At 41.7% G+C, this 6,687-nt stretch overlaps 1 non-coding gene across 1 annotated transcript; it reads right to left on the reverse strand.

Annotated features, from left to right (window-relative positions):
- Positions 1-6,039: 6,039 nt before the first annotated feature.
- trnap-ugg (transfer RNA proline (anticodon UGG)) lies at positions 6,040-6,111 on the reverse strand. The gene has a single exon. It is a non-coding gene; the product is annotated as a tRNA-Pro (tRNA).
- Between the last annotated feature and the right edge of the window lie 576 nt (positions 6,112-6,687).

Raw genomic sequence — 6,687 nt, forward strand, 5'->3', positions numbered from 1 at the left:
ACAAATACTATACGCCCCAGAATTAGTCAAAGAGAATGTTTTTACCCATGGAGGTGTTACTGTCAGCATATTCTAGTCTGGAGATACGGATGTCTGTTTACGCAGATTGGAACGTCAATGTCAAACTGTCTATTATGTCTAGGAAGGCAGCAAGAAGTCTCTTAGACACAGATAGACTGGCACCTACTGTTTCCAACCAAAGCCAAACAACTAATACTGCTGAGGACCTCAAGGCCCACATGTGTCCTTGTGTAACCCAAGGATAGAAAATTCCATAACAAATATCACTGAACAGCAGGGAGTCACGATGATGAATATTACCTTTCCAGGATTTGCAGTAGAGCATTAAACTTTTATTTTTCATTCAGGACTTGAATTAAAAATGTATGTTTCCTGACTTCAGTCTGTACAATGTGTGCTCATCCCGTGTGCATGGTTAATGACGCTTCCTAGACCTACCAGTGTGCTGTATTTTCTGCATGTGCACCCTTATGTGGTGGTTTCACATTCATCTGCTGCCTATTGTCTCCAATTCTGCTACAAGAACATGTGTGAGGTGTTTTTCTGACTTGTCTTTGATTGTTGCTTAATTTTTTTACTTTTGCCTCTTCAGGCCTAAAAATGTTTTATGTCCATGAGTCGATGCTGAGCCAAAAAAAAGTTGATGATCTGTTCATCAGACAACATGAACTATAAAAGGAAATATAGGATTCTACTCGCAGGATCAAAGTCACATTGGAGGTCGTCCCTCTGCATCCACATTCACTCTCTAACTATTTGACTAAACATCAATTTTAAGATGGTGCATTTACTACTCATGTAACCTTTTTAACAAACCAAATCCTTTTTAATGACCCTATAAACTCAAACAACCGTGCACCATGTAACAGAAACATAATATAACCAACTTTATGAAACCTGACTTTTGGACAGTTACATTTAGTAAAGTCCTGGTCTAAAATATGCTGTATTAATACTGTATTTTGCTTTGAACTAAGGCACATCACCCAAACAATGACAATTAGGCTTAAATCAAAGTTCTTGAACTGAAACCTTCCGACCTTTAGTGCAATCAATAAATCATATAGAGCTTTCTGTTCATTCAGCACAAAATTAATCATATTAGCATTTTTAACATATTGCATATTTTCAATAATCGATTCAAAGGGTTTAAATCAATTCAAGCAATTATTCAGAGTCAACATCTGTGACTGAATCTATAAATAGACTGTATAAAAAGTGATTTTAAATGCTCTCTCTGCTGCTTTTGTTCCCTGTTATAGTATTTAAAAGTGCCTTTTTTCCTCATGTATGCACTCAGGGCTGAACGATAACAGGAACACCTGACATTTGCATAATGTTTTCCATTACAATAGCCCTACAGTCAGAGTGCATTTGGTTTTTGCAATCCCAGGGAAAAAAAGGCTGTAATGAGAAGCACAGACAGAGCAGGTAATGGAGTGACGAGGATGGAGGAACTTCATATTCACGCCTCATTCGCTGCCAAACTGCGGCAGTGTCTACAGGGAGTCTAAAAGCAAACACGCGAAAAGACAACATCGGAGAAAGAAAGCCGCTCTCAGCCGTGTTTCTTTGATTTTCTTTGTATGCCTGAGAAAACTGAAATCATTCAGCAGATTCAGGTTGTCCAGTTGTCCTCTGAGCGCTTATACATTCTGCACACCACCACCATCACGACCACCACCACCACACATCTTGGTGTTTTTTAGCACAGCCAGTCATTTGGCTGTCTTTAATATCTGTCTGCAAGCCCGTAAAGGTTTAATGTTCTTCCGCGTCCATTACTCGAGGCTTAACTCATCTCCTGTGGACAGCCGCTTGGAAAACACAGCAACTAATTAGAGATCTCTCAGGAATAAAATGAAGGTTGGGAGAAATGGAACATGTTACTCCAAAATAATTGGACTGAGACAGTGATGGCCTGCTGATATACTGCTGCACGGAGGCAGTAAAAAAAAGAAAAAAACGAACGGTTCCTCCTTCCAACTATTTTATGCCAGTCGGTCTCATATTCTAGGAATTGTCAGGGATCCATCTTATTCTTTCATTACTGCAGAGAGATACAGTAGATGCAAAACAGCCTCCTATATAAGTAGAAGCTGCATTTGTTAAGCACTACTTTCATCCCCCCAGCAGCAATACGGCTATATTACAAATACTGTGATACAAAAGGGAGAGAGCAGGGTGGAAGTATGAAGGAAATGTGGAAGAATTTCAGGTTGGAGAGCAAACAGATCGTCATTTTATGTCTTTAGGCTGATCGTTTTTATGCAGATAGTGTACTCTGTGTTTGGATAATCTTCATGGGATTTGATGCAACATCTACTGACAAAATGTGTTCTGTGGTTTTGTAGACATTGTACCGGATCGTTGTGGTGAAGAGGGAGCTGAGCCTAAAGACAAAGCTCTTGATTTTCCAGTCCCAACCCTCACCTATGGTCATGACCTTTGGGTAGTGACTGAAAGGATGCGATTGTGGATACAGCTGAAATGATTTTCCGCTGGACATCTGGAGGGAGCTCGGAGTAGAGCTACTTAAGAGCCTGCTAAGGGAGTTCGGGCATCTGGTTAAGATGCCCCTTGGGCACCTTCCTTTGGAGGTGTCCAACTGGGAGGAGACCCCGGGGCAGACCCAGAACCTGCTGGAGAGACTACATAGCCCATCTAGCCTGTGAACGCCTCGGGATCCTCCAGTAGGACCTGGAATGCCTCGCTGGGCCGTTGTTAAACTTGCTGCCACTGCAACCCAACCCGAAAATTTGTTCCTTCATAGTTATTGTGACTTTGGTTGCATGCAAAATAAACTTTACTGTCATTATTTGCAGGCAACAGCAAAAGGTTCCTGGTTTGTATCCTCCAGCTGGGGCCTTTCTTTGTGGAGTTCTTCCCACAGTCCAAAGACATGCAGGTTAATTAATTACTCTAAATTGCCCGTAGGTGTGAATGTGAATGGTTGTTTGTCTCTATGAGCTGGCGCCTTGTACAGGGTGTACCCCGCCTCTCGCCCTAAGTCAGCAGGGACTCCCTGAGGATAAGCAGTTATGGAAAATAAATGGATGGATGATGATTTGTGGGCAGCACGGTGGTGTAGCGGTTAGTACTGTGGCCTCACAGGAAGAAGGTTCCTGGTTTGAATCCGCTGGCTGCGGCTTTTCTATGATTGATCACCGCATGTCTGCTCTGGTTCTCGACGGGATCTCCCGCAAACACATGGAGGTTAATTGGTGACTCTATGTGTGAATGTGTGATGAACTGGCGACTTATCCCCGCCTCCTGCCCAATATCAGCTGCAGCTCCGGCCCCCTGCGACCCTAATCAGTGGTTACTGGATGGATGCATGATTATTTTCAGCCCATAATTACCCATTGTTTGATTTAAATGCTATGGCACAATATTGTTAGATACCAGTCTTAGCTTAATTTTATGTTTTGTACCTTTCTTGAAAGATGGAAGCAAACAGCCCTTCCTGCACTTGATCACTCTGTGATCCTTTATTCTGCCGCCTGGAGAGCTGCCTCGTTGCATCATCATGAGCGCCCACAGCACAGTAGGTAATTCACAGCTAACACCATTTGGCATTTTCCTTTTATTTTCAGCACAAGAGGAGCAGGAGACCTCTTGGTGGCAGATACACGCCCACACAAATACAACGGGTCATTTACCTCATAGCCCATCACCAACAATGACACGTGAATATATAGGTAAATATTATCTTCCCTTCCCTCTTTAGCTCTCTGTTGAATCTTCAAACCCCCTTTGTCTCACAGCTGCAAAAATAGAACAAATTGTTTGTGAGCTTTAAAGCTCCCCAAAGAGGAATCTGCACTTTGCTGTTGTTTGAATCAATTTTCTTCCATTATCTTTTCCCAAGAGGTTGAAGAGGTGAATTAATTAAGGTCAGGTCAAGTGGAGTAGAAAGAGTGGCTGTGTTTTATGATACGAGCCAGTAATGTGGCTTTGTGAATAACTTCACAGCTGCTCAGAAGAAGAGTCATTCTAGTTATGAATGAATCAATGTCAGTAGTTGTTTGTTGTGTTTTTTTTTGTGATTGGTGGTGATTCATATTCACTGTTCTTTTGATTTTTGATTCTACTTAGAGAAAGGAGCCAGCTGAGGTGGCTCAGCCATCTGATTAGGATCCCCCCTGGTTCCTTCCTTTCGACTACATCGCCCATTTAGCTTGGGAACGCCTCAGGATCCTCCAGGAGGAGCTGAAATGTGTTGCTGCCACCACCGACCCGACCCCAGATAAGTGGAAGAAAATGGTTGGTTGGAGGAAAGCTTAGATACGTGCTGATAGTTGTTTGTGTTACCTAACACTGACCTGGACAGGATAACGGTGTAGCTATAGGGCTGGACATAAATGACCGGCAAAATCAAATGTTCAGTCTTTAAGGTCAGATAAGAGGATTTAAGACAATCCTTTTGTTAACATCAGTTACAGAGGTTAATGAAAGGTAGCACTGGCCTCATACACTGGCAGCCACTGAGGTGAGACGTCGCTCGTTTTTAATCCTCCAGCTGCTCAGTCTCTGTTTAGTTGAATAAGCTTCTGATTGAGCTGAGAGCTTGGTCAGCCTTGTGTATGCTGAAGTAATTCAAGGAGAATCAATGGCCTGGATTAGTCAGAGCCGGAGATCAACTCAAGAAATAAAACAAATGCAGAGAGGAGTCAAATGAATAGGTTCAAATAAATACTTCAAACTGTTCTTCTCTCTTTTCTTGGTGTTTGAAAGGAGGTTAAGAGGGTTACTAATCCTGTCTTGGTCTTTGGCCGTCCAATTAGCTCTATTCAAAGCAATCAAGATGAATATGAAATGTGTTATGACATCAATGCATCGATGTATCAATGCAGAAATTACTGTAGGAGCCAGCCTATCTATGATTAAAGGTGTAAAGACGGGAAGATGATTCCACAATTATGCAATAAGATGTTGTTGTTGTTTTTTTATCACGTTCAAACACACAGCAGCTGTGAACATTGTTGGTAGAGGTCAAAGATCTTGTTGCTGCCTAACACACCAATGAGTTAAATAACAAACTTGATGTTTAAGTAGCTATAAGCAGATATAACAAAGGAGATATATATAAATGGAAAGTCACAGAGGAGGTGGACAGTTTTTATATCAAAGCAGGCAAGATCTCTGCCTACAGAGTGTCTTTTGTTTCAAAGTCTTTTCATGTGACTAAAGTGACATATTGCCCAAGGAAACGCCACAATCCTGTCCAAAAATACGCGCCCTAACCCTGCAGCCCAACCGCTGAAAATAGCAGACACATGAAGTGTTTGGGCCTTCTTCTCAAGGCAAGGAACCACATGTGAAAACCCAGAGGCAGTATCCTCCCGTCACTCAACAAAATGCATATATTTTTATTTTGTTCAAGTAAAACGATTTCCTTTTTTTTTTTTTTACATGCTTCAGAGCCACTACATGTTAGATGTGAGACTACTGCATCCATAAAATGGTTGTTTGTAGTTTGCACTCTTGTTTGCGGCCGTATCAGTCGGGCCTGGTTAGTACTTGGATGGAAGAAAGCTGGAACAACCCAATTGAATTTCTCTCAGAGCATAAAAAAAAGCTTTGAGTGGACACTTAGATGAGCACTGCAGAAATAACAGCCATCAAGACAAACTGCTTTTTAAAACCACATTTATCTTTTTTTTTCTTGGAAACTTCGGTAATTCTGGATTGTACAAAATACCAAATGAAAGAGCAATGAGCAGCTGAAAGGTTGGACATGACAAGGCGAACAGTGCAGGCTTTACTTTATTATCCATGTAGCAGCAGATCATCTGAAAATGTAATAAACATGATTGATAAAGCACACTAGTCAATCATAAACACTAAAGGCCAACGAAAATGAAACACTGAGTGGTAAATATGGATGCAGAAGGAGTCAGTCCCCATGTTAAGATGTTTAATTTTGTCTGTTGCAGTAGTAGTATTAGTGCAGCAAGTACCTTGACAGTTTACGGATAGATCATGAGAGCCCAAATTCTAATAACTGACATTAGAGGGCTTGTCCGGGATTTGAACCCGGGACCTCTCACACCCAAAGCGAGAATCATACCCCTAGACCAACAAGCCCTTATCTGCTGCCACACTGTTGCTATGATTGGGTGCCCATTTCTCGACACCATTCTCTTCAGAAATCTCTCCTTTATATCGTCTCTGAAGGTCTCACGAAGCTGTTTGCATGGCTGCAGACATCTTGTCTTGTTCTCTACATTATTCATGCTTGGCTCTGTGCAGGCAGCCATCTGCAAACAAACTGAGTAGCGACATTCAAATATATGCCTAGGTTTAATCACTTTAGCTCACTTTAGCAGGGTTTCTAAAGTTCCCGATCTGCCTCTTTGTATCATCATTACTCAGAAATCCTTTTAACACAGTAACACGCGCATAATAAATTCAACACACCTGGGGAAGGCTGAGAAGGTGTCAGAACAGATCAGATGTGACATAATGTCAAATCTGTTTTACGTACCTGTTTAAGACTGAGTGCACAGTGAGTCTAAAAATACTGCAACAGCCCAGAGGGGAGGTTAGTGTTGGACTGTTCAAATTATTGTATCCACCCACTGATTTTACTGCTCCTTGGTTTAGTGCGAGCTATAAAGAAAGAAGAGGAGAATAATCTAATTTAATGACATTTTCACAGCT

The sequence above is a fragment of the Larimichthys crocea genome, chromosome XXIII, assembly GCF_000972845.2.
Source record: "Larimichthys crocea isolate SSNF chromosome XXIII, L_crocea_2.0, whole genome shotgun sequence".
NCBI classification, from domain to species: domain Eukaryota; kingdom Metazoa; phylum Chordata; class Actinopteri; family Sciaenidae; genus Larimichthys; species Larimichthys crocea.